The following is a 15,434-nucleotide window of genomic DNA, read 5'->3' on the forward strand; positions in this document are numbered from 1 at the left end:
TGGGATCATAACCTGAGCCAAAATCAAGACATGGACACTCAACTGACTGAGCCACTCAGGCGCCAACCCCCACCCTATTTTGAAACCACAGACCTCCCAAAGGTGCTTCATTTGAGCCATCAGAGTACAATGTAATTCTGTTTCCTTCCCCCTCCCTACCTGGTGGAGTGCTCAAATACATTTGTTGAATGACTCATCAGCTAACATTTAATGAGCACCTACTATAATCCAGACATTTTTCTCAGCACTGTCGATACAATAGTGAGCTAGGCAGATGAAATCCTGCTCTCCTGGGAGGACAGACTATAACACAGTAACATAACACAGATATGAATATGTGATGTGAAGGAAACAAATGAGAGTTGAGGGATTAGAGAATTGCAGGGGCTCCGGATTAGGTGGGAAACCAGGGAAGGCTGCTCCGAAGCGGTGGCATTTGACGAGGGGCCAGAATAAAGCAAGGGCGAGAGTAGGAGAAGAGCTGGAGAAGCTTATTCCTGGAAGAAGGAAGAACAGGCACAAAAGTGGAAAGCTGAGGATCCAAAGAAGAGTAGAGCCCGGCGTGGCCAACACGAGTGACTGGTGGAGCGTGTACAGATGACATCAGAGGCCTCGTGGGGGACTAGCCCTGCTCAGGGGATCGTGGTAAGGACTTTGGGTTTTATCGTTAAGACTGACTTCACATCTCAACAGAATACTATTAGAGAAAAGTTATTCTGATACTTATTAAGATGATAAGGAAGACTTTATTCAAGACTGTTGCTGGAGGGGGAAAAAGAGTGCAACTCCGAACACAACAGAGCTGAGTGGGGATTTATAGCCTATGAGCAGTGTGAGGGGATCGGTGGGTGGAAATCACTAAGAGAAGGCATCAAGGGCATGGATTCTTGCTCAGGTGGCCTACCAGGATTCTCACTTAAGGCAGGCTGAGAGGGGCCTGGCTAGAGCTTGGTCAAGGAGAGAGGCTTTGTCCATCCCACGGGCTGCCATGTAGAGTCCAATGTAGGAGACAGGAGAGGAAGTGGGGAGCCAGCTAGGAGACTCACAGGCAATGAGGAGTCCCCACCAGGAAATAGCAGTGGCACATGAAGGCGGTGCATGAAGAAACCAATGGGTATTTGAACTGAGTGTTGAAGGACAAGTCGGAATGAGCCAGACTGGGAAAGAAGACATCCCAGGTAGAAGGAACAGAATGAGCAAAGGCATGAGCAAAGGTACAAGAGGGGGCCTGAAGGAATAACACGGTGGCCCTGTGGTCGGATGGGAGACTGCCTGTGTGGATGCACAGAACTCAAATAACCTAGATACTTGAGGGAAACTTGACCGGCCCTTCCAGCCATATAGTCTTACCGTCCACAGTTGTGCTGGCTTTGCTCAGCATTTCCAGACTGGGCACAGGGCTTCCTGCACTTTCACCTTCAAAAGCCTTTGATTCTATTTAGCTTGTCAGAGGGAGGGGCCCTGCTTCTCCAAGAGGTCTTGCTGATGGTGCCAAGTCCTGTCCAGGACACCATGCGACTCCCTCTCTCCTGCAGTACCTCCACAGTGTCCAGGTAGGCCCCTCAACTGGGACAGGAGGAAGGCATGGCAGAGAGGTAATGCAGAATATCACACAGAGACACTAGCTCTTGTCTGGGCAAACAGCCAGACGCCCAGTGAGTTTCTTTCATCAGGGGAAGGACAGACCCTACAGCCAGACAACGTGAGCTCAACTCCCAGGTCAGCTATTTACTAGCTGTGTGACCCTGAGCAAGTGACTTAACCTCTCTATGCCTTGGTTTCTCATCAATCATCAGAGACAAAAACGGTACCTACTTCACGGGACTCTACAGATTTACTGACCTACCGTTGGCTAAGTGCTCAGGCCCATGCCTGCTACTCTTCCCTGAGCTGTGTGCTCTTCTCGCTTTAAATCACTCAGGAAACGTACTGAGCTCCTGCCTCATGCAGACACTCTGTTGGGGCCAGCGGGTTTAGGGGTGAGCAGACCCAGTCCCTGCCCTTGGGAGGCATACAAAGTGGGAAAGAGGCAGCTGCCAGCCGGTGGATAAGAGCACAAGGGCCTTTAGGGGCTCATGGAAGAACCTGCTTGTAAGCTGAGCTCACAGAAGGCAAGGTCTGGGTAAAATATAAACCTGATAATGTTATTCTGCTTCTTTATGCTCTTTAGTGGCTCCCAATTGCCCTCAGATTTATCCAAACTTCCTAAACTGGTTTATAATCCTCTCAGATGGGGCCTGCCCTCTCCTGGGCCTTCTCTTCTGTCATAGTCCTCCCTCCCCAAGCCCTGCACCTCCTCATGGCACTTCTCTCACCTTCCAGAAAAATCCTGCTTGGTGTCACTTCCAGGTTTGTGCACCTGTGTCCCCCCCTCCCCCCCCCCCACCCCAGTCTGAGGTCACATCTAGAATATCACTACCTCTGGGAAACTGGCCCCCTGCCTTTCAGGTCTCAGCAGTTATCTTTAGGACCTATGCTTCCCTCCTTGTGGCATTTCTCATACTATTCTGTTTAATTCCTTATTTCCTCCCACTAACCTTGACCATAGGGCCCAGGTGTGGCTCATTCACTCCTGTAACTTGCTGTGCCCTGGAGAGACGCACAGCACATACTGGTTGAAATGAATTCTGTGGGTCTGAACTCCCACTGGGAATAGTCACTGCTGTAGACCCTGGTTCTCAGCATGATCTAGCCTGCTCCTTAAATAGACCAACTCTTTGTTTTCCTTCTTAAATATTTTCCAAATAGTATAACTCAAAATAAAGCTTGATGGGGGTGGCTTTCTACATGGAAGGAGACAACATCTTCTTAGTGGAATCCACAGAGCATCCATAGCATGAGCCAGAGGCCCGTGTCCTCTGCATAAGCTCCCTCTAAGATGTGGCTGCCCTTTTTAACGATAGAAAAAAAAAAAAACAAAAAACCAGAATCTCGAGGGGGCTAGTAACTGCCCAGTCTCGGTGCAAGCGAGCAGGATGCAAGCTCTGCTAGGTGCAGAGCAGGATGCAAACCCAAGCCCAAAGAGTAAGTAAGCTTCCCACTTTCACACCTCCGTCTTGGGGCAAACGGCCATGCCCACAAGATACCCATGTGCCTGGGGGAAAAAAAGCCTCAGTGAGGTTATATGCTTTTTGTCTGACCCTTTGAAACAATTTTGAGACAGGGGCACCTGGGTGGCTCAGCATCCAGCTGAGCATCCTGCTTTGGCTCAGGTCATGATCTTGTGGTTTCATGGGTTCAAGCCCTGCGTTGGGCTCTGTGCTGACAGCTCAGAGTCTGGAGCCTGCTTGGGATTCTGTGTCTCCCTCTCTCTCTGCCCCTCCCCCCACCCTCTCACTCTGTCACATGCTCTCCCTCAAAAATGAATGAATATCAAAAAGAATTTTTTTTAAAAACAATTTTGAGACTTCTTCCCTGGATGGTTTCTTTAGAGAAGGGGGAAAAGGCACAAGAGCAAATAGATGAGTGGCGGCAGAGGCTCTGAAAGTCAAATTTCTGCCATTCCTGCTTTGGGCTTTGTGTAAATCCCTGGAGACCCGCAGCAGATCCCATGCATTCCAGTGAGTGTGTAATGAAAACAGCCTGGGCTAGATGTGGGTCTGCAAGAGTGCGGGACTCTCTCGAAAGTCAAGAGTTATGTTATTTCTCTGCCCCTCACCGAAAGTCAAATCAGGCCGCCTCCGGAAAAAGTGAGGGGCCTTTCCCTCAGGAAAAGGGGGGTGCCTTTCCTTTGGGCCAGATTCCCATTCCACCAAACTCCAAGTGAGATGCCCTTGGGAATCGTTCATTGTTTGGAATTTAAACATCTCATACTTTTCCTAGACGTGGAGAAAGTATTTTTTAGGTATGCCAAGAATTAACCAGCAAGGGCATCCATTTAATTGTATTTGAAACAGAAGCTAATGTTGTTAGCACACCAACCACGTTCACGGATAGCACGAGGGGAAGAAGGCAGCGGTGGGGGGTGGGGAGGTGGTAATAAAAATATGTGAGAAGAGAACCGGCTTTGAACAGACCTGGGACAAAAGTGCTAAAATGGCCATTGTTACGCTGTGTTAGTCTTTTCATTTGCAGGCAAAGAAACGTAACTCTGTCGACATTCGTTGTGTTGTTGGGACATCTTTGATCTCCCCAATCAGCAAGAATCCCAAAGGGAAGCTAGCAGTGTTTTTGATTATCTTTAAAGTCTAAAATTCCTTAGGTGAAATTCAGTATGAAACGCATCCATGCAACGGGAAGTGAGTGACTGTGTCAACATCTGGAGCTTATTAAGTCACAGCTATTTTCACTAGGCAGTGAACTGGAGAAACCAAATTCCTTGATAAAGCTCGAAATTTCCAGGAACTGCTTGTAAAAGGCATTTCTTCTGTCTGGTTATTTTGCATAACACACAGCACTGCGAGTTCCTGCGCAGCCAGGCCGTGGGGATAAAAGGCATTATCTGTTTGTCGAATTGTCTCTAAAGCTTTAATGCTCTGGTTCACTGTTTGGCTTTGACCTCTGTAGAACATTGTGCAATTTACAACGCCTTTCCACATACCTCCTGCCTTTTGATCTGCACAGCAGCCCCGAGAGGGGGCCAATGCACATGCCGTCTTCTTTTTACAGTGGGAGAAATTGAGGCCGAGAGAGATCCTGTGGGATCTTTCTCAGGCCAAGTTGATAAGACAGTGCTTCAATGGCAGGCAATGAGCAGGTGAATCATCTGGAGATTTAGGCCAAATGAAGATACTGATCCCATAGGTCTGAGATGGAGCTCAGATCCTGCATTTCCAGCAGCTCCTGGATGATGCTAACACAATTGGTCCACAGACCCTACTTTACGTAGCAAGGAGATCAGAGATAGATTTGGGACTCAAGATGGAGTTCTTGGGGTTCCAGGTCCAAGATTATTGTATAGAATTATGTTGCTTCCTTAGGGTTTAAATGTGTAAGTCCCAGAGTCTGACTCTGTGGGCTCAAATCCTACTGCTGGCCCTTGTTAGCCTTGCTAGCCTTTTTAAATCACTCTTTACATCAATTTTATCATCTGCAAATTGGGAATTAAATGTTACCAACACTTGCAGAGTCATTTTTGAGAATTAAAGGCTGTAATGCATCAAAGCAATTAGAATAGCACCTGCAACTAAGCAAGAACATAGTAAACGCTAGATATTTTTATTACCTTATTGATCGGGCTGCAAGGCAAGCTGCAAGTGGAAAGAGTCCCTCTCTGAGCCTCAGCTTGCTAATCTACAACACGGATCAATAAACATTAACTCTGAGAGCAGTTGTGAGGAACAAAAGAAATAATGAATATAAATGAGTTATGGCACAAATAAGAAAAGAAATTGTTGAGCTCGCTCCAGCCCTTACAGCCAGGGAGCTCTGATGCTACCCACAAGGCAGCTTGAGACTCACCAAAATTGCTAGTAACTGTACCTGGCCTGTTGCCGGCAAAGACTTGCAGTTCTTTGAAGCGCCTTATACACCTTTGCAACCACCATGCTTAGCATAATGCCTTGTATAGAACAGGTGCCCAATAGAAGTGTTTTGTTTAACTGATTTAAAATAGTTACCCACTTCCCCAAATCTACAGTTGGGTCTGAGGAAGGGCTTTCTTTCAGTCAGTTCTTTTGGCAACAAATACTGCTTTAAGGCTTTACTCTTTTAAAGCTAAATCAAGTCCTTTGGATTCTTTCATAGCAAACTCCCAACCTAATCTCAGATTCTCCAGACACAAATGGGAAGGGGGCCTTCCTGCTGCCCTTTAGAAAAGCCACTCTCTCTCTTTTCCTTCATCAGCACTTTGATATTACCTCACGGGAAGGAAAGAACCTGCTGACTGTGTGTTTTCTCCAAAGCAAAAAGTCTCAAAAAGCAAAAAGGATAGGAAGAATGATTACCAACCAAGTGGAAACAGAGTCACCATCAAAATTCTATAACCAGCAGGATTCCTCAGCAGATTAGTCCTTTATAAAATGAGGAGGATCACTAAATCAAGATGTGGATATTTGCAACCTAGCCTCTGATGCATTACAGATCTGACATTCTGACATATATTTAGGACTTGGCATAAAACGAGAGAGCCTGGTTCTATATCAGTATTAATCATTTGCCATATTGGTAGGGTTGAGTTCAGTTCATTCATGCATCCCATCATTTGGCAATTATTAATTGAGCACTGTGCTGGATGAATAAGACAGATTTGTTGCCTGAATTCGCAGCACTTACAGTCTGTGTGCGATATAAACACATAATTAGGCAATTATATAGTATAAATACAATGTAGGGAAGGGCGGACTGCTGCACAGTCTGATGAACCAGTGTAGTATAATAGTAGTAAACTAGCACATATTTAATGAAATAATATCAAATTATATAGACCAAAAATTGATGGAACTACTGGGAGAAATTGACAAACGCACCATAACAATGAAAATTGATCAAGCAAACAAAAAGGTAAAAAATGCAGATCTTGAAAAACTCAATGATAAACTTGATGTAAGCACATATTTAGGGACCTGTTTCCCATAATTAGAAAATGTGTGTCTCAAACACAGAACATTTATATTTAAACTGCCATGCATACATGTATGTATGTTAAAGAATAAGTCTCAGCAAATTTCAAATTGCCGTATAGAATATATAAATGACAGAAAAAAAATTCCCTAATTGCAATGCAGTCAAGTTAGCCATCAATAACAAAGAGATAATTTTTGAAACTCACTGGGAATTTTTAAATAAACTTATAAATTACTCATGGGAAGAAGAGGAACCAAACTGAAGTTTAAAAATACATAGAATGCAATCATAAAGATAATACTACATATCAAAACTTATGGGGTGCAGTGAAAGCAATACTTCAAAGGAAACTTACACTCATAAACATTTGTATTAGGAAATAATAAAGGTTTAAAATTAATGAGGTGGGCAACCAATTGAAAAAGTGATAAAGAGAACAGAAGAATAACGCTAACATAGTGTAAGACAAAAACACAACGGAAAGGATATAGAAAGTTGAAAGTTTGGGGTTTTTTGTTTTTGAAAAGACTACACATATAAATCAGTAGTGAGAGTAATCAAAGAAAAAAGAACATACAAATTAAATTAGAAATAGAAGGAAATGCATAGCATTACCACAGATATTCAAAATGATAAGATAAAATATTAATAAATTGAACTTTAAATTTGATTTAAATTTAATGTTAATGAATTTGAAAGTGTATATTAAAACATATCAATTCCTAGGAAAGAGTAAGTGACCAAAACTGACTTGAGGAGAAATAGAAACCCTATATAATCTTACAACCACTAAAGAAATTTAATCAGCAATATAAATCCTTCTGAAAACAAACACCAGGCCCAGACAATTTTACAGGTGCATTTTACAAACTTTCAAGGAACAGACCATTTCTTATCTTCAAATGTTTTTTCCAGGGAACAGAAAAAGAAATAACATTCTACAACTCATTTTATAAGGCTGATATAACACTGACACCAAAACCAGACAAGGAGAGTTTAAGAAAGAAAAAATATACCCCAATCTCACTCATGAACACAGATGTGAAATTTCTAAACCAAATGGTAACAAATGGATTCCAGAAATGTATTTTTATTAAAGTACCACTTTGTGACCAGGCTGGTCAACCCAAAGAAATGCAAGGGTAATTTACCATGAGAAACTTTATATGTGTAAGTCAACACATTAATAGACTAAAAGAGAAAAACCAGGTCCTTAACCTGAGTTCCCCTAGAAACAAAGGCTAAGGTGTAAGCACTTTCTGAGGAGTGAGATCCAAGGAGCAGGAGTGAAGAAGAGTCAGAAGAGAAGGAGAACAACAAAAAGATGAATTATCAGGCCACCACATGGGTGACTTAATCCCCCTGGACTGTCTGAATTGTCATGTAAAATGCATTCCAGTATTGTCCATACAGTGGAAGGACAATACTTTTGTCTCAGTGAATACATTTTGGTAAGTGCCAAGTGGTTTCCATACTGGCTCCCACCATGGCATCAACAAAAAGGGTAGAAACATGCAGTAAGGAAGATGGGGGAACAGCATGGAAGTTTTTTGTGTGTCTCACGTCCATGAAATACAGCCAGACCAACACTAAACCATCCTGCACACCTAGAAAACTGATCTGAGGATTAACACAACAATCTGTACAACCTGAACCACAGAATTCAGCAGGTACGCGGCATGGAGAGGTGAACTTGGGAGAGAGAAGCCGTGGGAAGGGAGTGATTTTGCAGGTGGAGAGAGGACAGAGACGGGGGTGGGGGGGAGAATACGGGAAAAGCACCCCTCCCAAAAAGCAACAGGAGAGAAAGTGGAAAATTGGAAACAGCCGCAGGGACTAAACTAAAAAGGGAGAAAGGAAAGGGTTCAAATTCCATTAAGACTGTGAACAAGGGGAGCGCAAAGGCTGCAACTCCGCAGCTCCATACCTGGCGGTGCTCTGGTGGGAAGGGCGAATCCCCAGGAACAGAGTGGGGTCTGGGAGGTTCTCGGGCCACGTGGGGAAAAGCGGTTCCACTGCTGGAAGGACATTTGGTAGAGATTGTTGAAGCCACCTGGTGCCAGCAGACCCCAGAGAATGGCCACATTCGCTGGTGCCGGAACAAGGTCGTTAAGGGTGAAGCCTGGTGTTGTGATTTAACATAATCCCTGAAAAGCTGCTGCTACGTTATCTCGCGAAATTTTTCTGGGGTGGGCTGGCACCTGGCCGCAGTCTCGGGGCACCGGCAGCAGCAGGGTCCGGCAAGCATTCCTGGGTGCAGCCGACATTCGGCCATTGCTCATTCAGCCATTGCTCGGTGAGACCCTCTCGCAGAGGGGCGGGACCGGTCAAAGCCGCAGTCCTTCGGAAGTAAGGGGCCGGGGAAAACAGCCGCATCTGAGACAAAACTCGGGAGAGAGGTACTGCCTGGGGCTTGGTCACATAGGGAAGTGGATGAAAGCTGAAGACAGAGAATGGTTGCGCGATTGCCAATCCCGGAAAACATACTGGGTAACTGGGTGGCGCATGCGTATACACACGTATGAGCCCCGCAACAATCCACCCCGGTAGGCTAGCAGCGCCATCTAGGGGAGAGCGGACCCGTTACACTGAGCCCCGCCCAACCGGGCCAACTTCGCTCTTCAAGAACACAAGTCTCACCACCGACTTAATTTATGGACTATAAAGAGCTACATACACTGACTTCTAGGGAAAAATGAAATAATTTCAGTCCTACTTCAATCTGTTAGCAGGTTCATCTATTCAATCTTCTTTCTTTTCCTTTTTTTTCTTTTTCTCTTTTACACTTCTTTTATTTTTCTTGAATACAGAAAGAGAAAAAATTCATTTTTATTTTGAATTTTTATTAAAAATATTTTTCGATAATTTTTATTACTATATTTTTTTACTTTTGTGTAAATTTTTTCAAATTCTCTTTTACTTCATTATATTTTAGTCTAATTCAGGGTACTTACTTTTTCAAATCTTCACACAATTTCCTTTTTCTTTTTTCTTTTTACAATTTCTTTTCTTTATCTTCAATGCAAAAAGAGAAAAACCTTCATTTTTACTTGCAATTTCTATTAAAAATGTTTTTCTTTAAATTTTTTACTATTTTTTTGCTTTTAGGTAAGTTTTTACAAATTCTATTTTACTTCCATCATTTTATTTTAGTCTACCACAGTGTATTCACTTTGTCAAATTTTCAAACGATTTCTTTCCTCTTTTTCTCTTTTTTCTTTTTTTCGTTTTTTTCTTTTTCTTGAATACAGAGAAAAAATCATTTTTATTTTTAATTTTTATTACAAATATTGTCTTTAATTTTTTTCTACTCTATTTGTTACTGTTGTGTAAATTTTTTCAAATTCTATTTTACTCCCATCATCTCATTTTAGGCTACTTCAGTGTATTCATTTTTTCAGATTCTCAAACAATTTCACTTTTTCCCCCCTTTTTTTCCTCTAATCTGTCAAACCACTTTCAACACCCAGACCAAAACACACCTAGGATCTAGCATCATTTATTTGATTTGTGTGTGTGTGTGTTTGTGTGTCTATGTGTTTAATTTTTTAATTTTAATATTTTGTTTAATTTTAATATTTTTTTAATTTTAATTTTTCTACCTAATTAATCTTTTACTCCCTTCAAAATGATGAAACGATGGAATTCACCCCAAAAGAAAGAGCATGAAGAAACGACAGCCAGGTATTTAACCACACAGATACAAGCAAGATGTCTGAACCAGAATTTAGAATCACGATAATAAGAATACTAGCTGGAGGGGTGCCTGGGTGGCTCAGTCGGTTGGGCGGGCGACTTCAGCTCAGGTCATGATCTCGTGGTCTGTGAGTTCGAGCCCCATGTCGGGCTCTGTGCTGACAGCTCAGAGCCTGGAGCCTGTTTCAGATTCTGTGTCTCCCTCTCGCTGACCCTCCCCTGTTCATGCTCTGTCTCTCTCTGTCTCAAAAATAAATAAAACGTTAAAAAAAATTAAAAAAAAAAAAGAATACTAGCTGGAGTCAAAAATAGATTAGAATCCCTTTCTGCAGAGATAAAAGAAGTAAAAAAATAGAATGAAATTAAAAATGGTATAACTGAGCTGAAACCATGGGTGGATACCCTGGTGCCACGGATGGATGAGGTAGAACAGAGAATCAGTGATATAGAGGACAAACTTATAGAGAATAATGAAGCAGAAAAAAAGAGGGACATTAAGGCAAAAGAGCACAATTTAAGAATTAGAGAAATCAGTGACTCACTAAAAAGGAACAAAATCAGAATCATAAGGGTCCCAGAAGAGAAAGAGAGAAATAGGGGTAGAAGGGTTATGTGAGCAAATCATAGCAGAAAACTTTCCTAACCTGGGGAAAGACACGGACATCAAAATCCAGGAAGCACAGAGGACCCCCATTAGATTCAACAGAAACCAACCATCAACAAGGCATATCATAGTCAAATTCACAAAATACTCAGGAAAAGAGAGAATCATGAAAGCAGAAAGGGAGAAAAAGTCCCTAACCTACAAGGGAAGACACATCAGGTTTGCCCCAGACCTATCCACAGTACCTTGGCAGGCCGGAAAGGAGTGGCAGGATTTATTCAGTGTGCTGAATCAGAAAAATATGCAGCCAAGAATTCTTTATCCAGCAAGGCTGTCATTCAAAATAGGAGAGATAAAAAGTTTCCCACCAAACACAAATTAAAGGAGTTTGTGACCACTAAACCAGCCCGGCAAGAAATTTTAAGGGGGGGCTCTCTGAGGGGAGAACATAAGAAAAGGAAAAAAAAAAAAAATATATATATATATATATATATATCCCAAAAGCAACAAAGATTGGAAAGGACCAGAGAACACCACCAGAAACTCTAACTCTACAAGCATCATAATGGCAATAAATTCATATCTTTCAGTACTCACTCTAAACGTCAATAGACTCAATGCTCCAATCAAAAGACATAGGGTAACAGAATGGATAAGAAAACAAGATCCATCTAGATGCTGTTTACAAGAAACCCACTTTAGATCTGAAGACACCTTCAGATTGAAAATAAGGGGATGGAGAACCATCTATCATGCTAATCGTCAACAAAAGAAAGCCACAGTAGCCATATTTATATCGACAATCTACACTTCAAAAGGAAGACTGTATCAAGAGATGCAGAAGGGCATTATATCATATATCATTATATCTATCATTATATATATCATTATATCAAGGGGTCTATCCACCAAGAAGACCTAACAATTGTGAACATTTATGTGCCAAATGTGGCAGCACCCAAATATATAAATCCATTATTCACAAACATAAAGAAACCCATCGATAGTAATGCCATAAGAGTAGGAGACTTCAACACCACACTCACAGCAATGGACAGATCATCTAAGCAAAAAATCAACAGGGAAACAGTGGCTTTGAATGACACACTGGACCAGATGGACTTAACAGATATATTTGGAACATTTCATCCTAAAGCAGCAGAATATACATTCTTCTCCAGTGCACTTGGAATGTTCTCCAGAATAGACCATATACTGGGACACAAATCAGCCCTCAACAAGCACAAAAAGATCGAGATCATATCGTGCATATTTTCAGACCACAATGCTATGAAACTCGAAATCAACCACAAGAAAAAAATTTGGAAAGGTAACAAATACTTGGAGACTGAAGAACATCCTACTAAGGAATGAATGGGCTAACCAAGCAGTTAAAGAGGAAATTCAAAAGTATGTGGAAGTCAATGAAAATGATAACACCACAACCCAAAGCCTCTGGGATGCAGCAAAGGCAGTCATAAGAGGAAAGTATATAGCAATCCAGGCCTTCCCAAAGAAGGAAGAAAGATCTCAGATACACAATCTAACGTTACGCCTTAAGGAGCTGGAAAAAGAACAGCAAATAAAACCCAAAACCAGAAGAAGACAAGGAATAATAAAGATTAAAGCACAAATTAATGCTATCAAAACAAACAAGCAAACAAAAATGGTAGAACAGATCAATGAAACCAGAAGCTGGTTTGATCAAAAAGAAAAAGGAAAGGACCCAAATGAATAAAATCAGGAATGAAAGAGGAGAGATCACAACCAACACAGCAGAAATAAAAACAATAATAAGAGAATATTATGAGCAATTATATGCCAATAAAATGGGAAATCTGGAAGAAATGGAAAAATTCCTAGAAACATATACACCACCAAAACTGAAACAGGAAGAAATAGAAAATTTGAACAGACCCATAACCGGTAAGGAAATCAAATTAGTAATCAAAAATCTCCCAAAAAACAAGAGTCCAGGGCCAGATGGCTTTCCACAGGAATTCTACCAAACATTTAAGGAAGAGTTAACACCTGTTCTCTTGAAGGTGTTCCAAAAAACAGAAATGGAAGGGAAACTTCCAAGCTCTTTCTATGAAGGCAGCATTACCTTGATTTCAAAACCAGACAGAGACCCCACTAAAAATCAGAACTATAGACCAATTTTCCTGATGAACACGGATGCAAAAATCCTCAACAAGATATTAGCCAACCAGATCCAACCATACATGAAAAAAATATATTCACCAAGACCAAGTGGGATTTATACCTGAGATGCAGGGCTGGTTCAATATCTGCAAAACAATTAACATGATTCATCACATCAATAAAAGAAAGGACAAGAACCATATGATCCTCTCAATAGATGCACAGAGAGCATTTGACAAAATACAGCATCCTTTCTTCATAAAAACCCTCAAGAAAGTAGGGATAGAAGGAGCATACCTTGAGATCATAAAAGCCATATATGAGCGACCCAATGCTAATATCATCCTCAATGGAGAAAAACTGAGAGCTTTCCCCCTAAGATCAGGAACAAGACAGGGATGTCCACTCTCACCACTGTAATCAACATAGTATTGGAAGTCTTAGCGTCAGCCATCGGAAAACACAAAGAAATAAAAGGTATCCAAATCAGCCAGGAGGAGGTCAAACTTTCACTCTCCACAGATGACATGATACTCTATATGGAAAACCCAAAAGATTCCACCAAAAAACTGCTAGAATTGATTCATGCATTCAGTAAAGTTGCGGTATATAAACTCAACGCACAGAAATCGGTTGCATTCCTATACCCTAACAATGAAGCGACAGAAAGAGAAATCAAGGAATCAATGCCATTTACAGTTGTACAAAAAACCATAAAATACCTAGGAATAAATACCAAGGAGGTAAAAAATCTATACACTGAAAACTATAGAAAGCTTATGAAAGAAATTGAAGACACAAAAAAATGGAAAAAGATTCCATGCTCATGGATTAGAAGAACAAATATAGTTAAAATGTCAATACTACCCAAAGCAATCTACATATTCAATGCAATCCCTATCAAAATAACACCAGCATTCTTCACAGAGCTAGAACAAATAATCCTAAAATTTGTAAGGAACCAGAAAAGACCCCGAATAGCCAAAGCAATCTTGAAAAAGAAAACCAAAGCAGGAGGCATCACAATCCCAGACTTCCAGCTATACTACAAAGCTGTAATCATCGAGACAGTATGGTACTGGCACAAAAACAGACACTCAGATCAATGGAACAGAATAGAGAACCCAGAAATGGGCCCACAAACGTATGGCCAACTAATCTTTGACAAAGCAGGAAAGAATGTCCAATGGAATAAAGACAGTCTCTTCAGCAAGTGGTGCTGGGAAAACTGGACAGCGACATGCAGAAGAATGAACCTGGACCACTTTCTTACACCATACACAAAAATAAACTCAAAATGGATGAAAGACCTCAATGTAAGGCAGGAAACCATCAGAATTCTTGAGGAGAAAGCAGGCAGAAACTTCTTTGATCTTGGCCGCAGCAACTTCTTACTCAACACGTCTCTGGAGGCAAGGGAAACAAAAGTAAAAATGAACTACTGGGACTTCATCAAAAAAAAAACGTTTCTGCACAGCTAGGGAAACAATACGCAAAAGTAAAAGGCAACCAACAGAATGGGAGAAGATATTTGCAAACGACATATCAGATAAAGGGTTAGTACCCAAAATCTATAATGAATTTATGAAACTCAATATCCAAAAAACAAATAACCCAGTGAAGAAATGGGCAAAAGACACGAATAGACACCTCTCCAAAGAAGACATCCAGGTGGCCAACCAACACATAAAAAAATGCTGAACATCACTCATCATCAGGGAAATACAAATCAAAACCACATTGAGGTATCACCTCAAATCTGTCAGACGACTAACATTAACTCAGGCAACAAGAGATGTTGGCGAGGATGCAGAGAAAGAGGATCTCTTCTGCATGGTTGGTGGCAATGCAAGCTGGTGCAGCCACTCTGGAAAACAGTATGGAGGTTCCTCAAAAAACTAAGAATAGAACTACCCTACGACCCAGCAATTGCACTATTAGGCATTTATCCAAGGAATACAGGTGTGCTGTTTTGAAGGGACACATGCACCCCCATGTTATAGCAGCACTATCGACAAGAGTGAAAGTATGGAAAGAGCCCAAATGTCCAACGATGGATGAATGGATAAAGAAGAAGTGGTATATATATACAATGGAGTATTACTCGGCAATCAAAAGAATGAAATCTTGCCATTTGCAACTATGTGGATGGAACTAGAGGGTATTATGCTAAGTGAAATTAGTCAGTCAGAGAAAGTCAAAAATCATACGACTTCGCTCATATGAGGACTTTAAGAGACAAAACAGATGAACATAAGGGAAGGGAAACAAAAATAATATAAAAACAGGCTGGGGGGGACAAAACATAAGAGACTCTTAAATATGGAGAACAAACTGAGTGTTGCTGAAGGGGTTGTGGGAGGGGAGATGGGCTAAATGGGAAAGGGGCATTAAGGAATCTACTCCTGAAATCATTGTTTCCCTATACGCTAACTAACTTGGATGTAAATTTTAAAAAGTAAAAAAGAAAACTACCAAAAAAAAA

The sequence above is a fragment of the Neofelis nebulosa genome, chromosome 8, assembly GCF_028018385.1.
Source record: "Neofelis nebulosa isolate mNeoNeb1 chromosome 8, mNeoNeb1.pri, whole genome shotgun sequence".
Classification (NCBI taxonomy): Eukaryota; Metazoa; Chordata; class Mammalia; order Carnivora; family Felidae; genus Neofelis; species Neofelis nebulosa.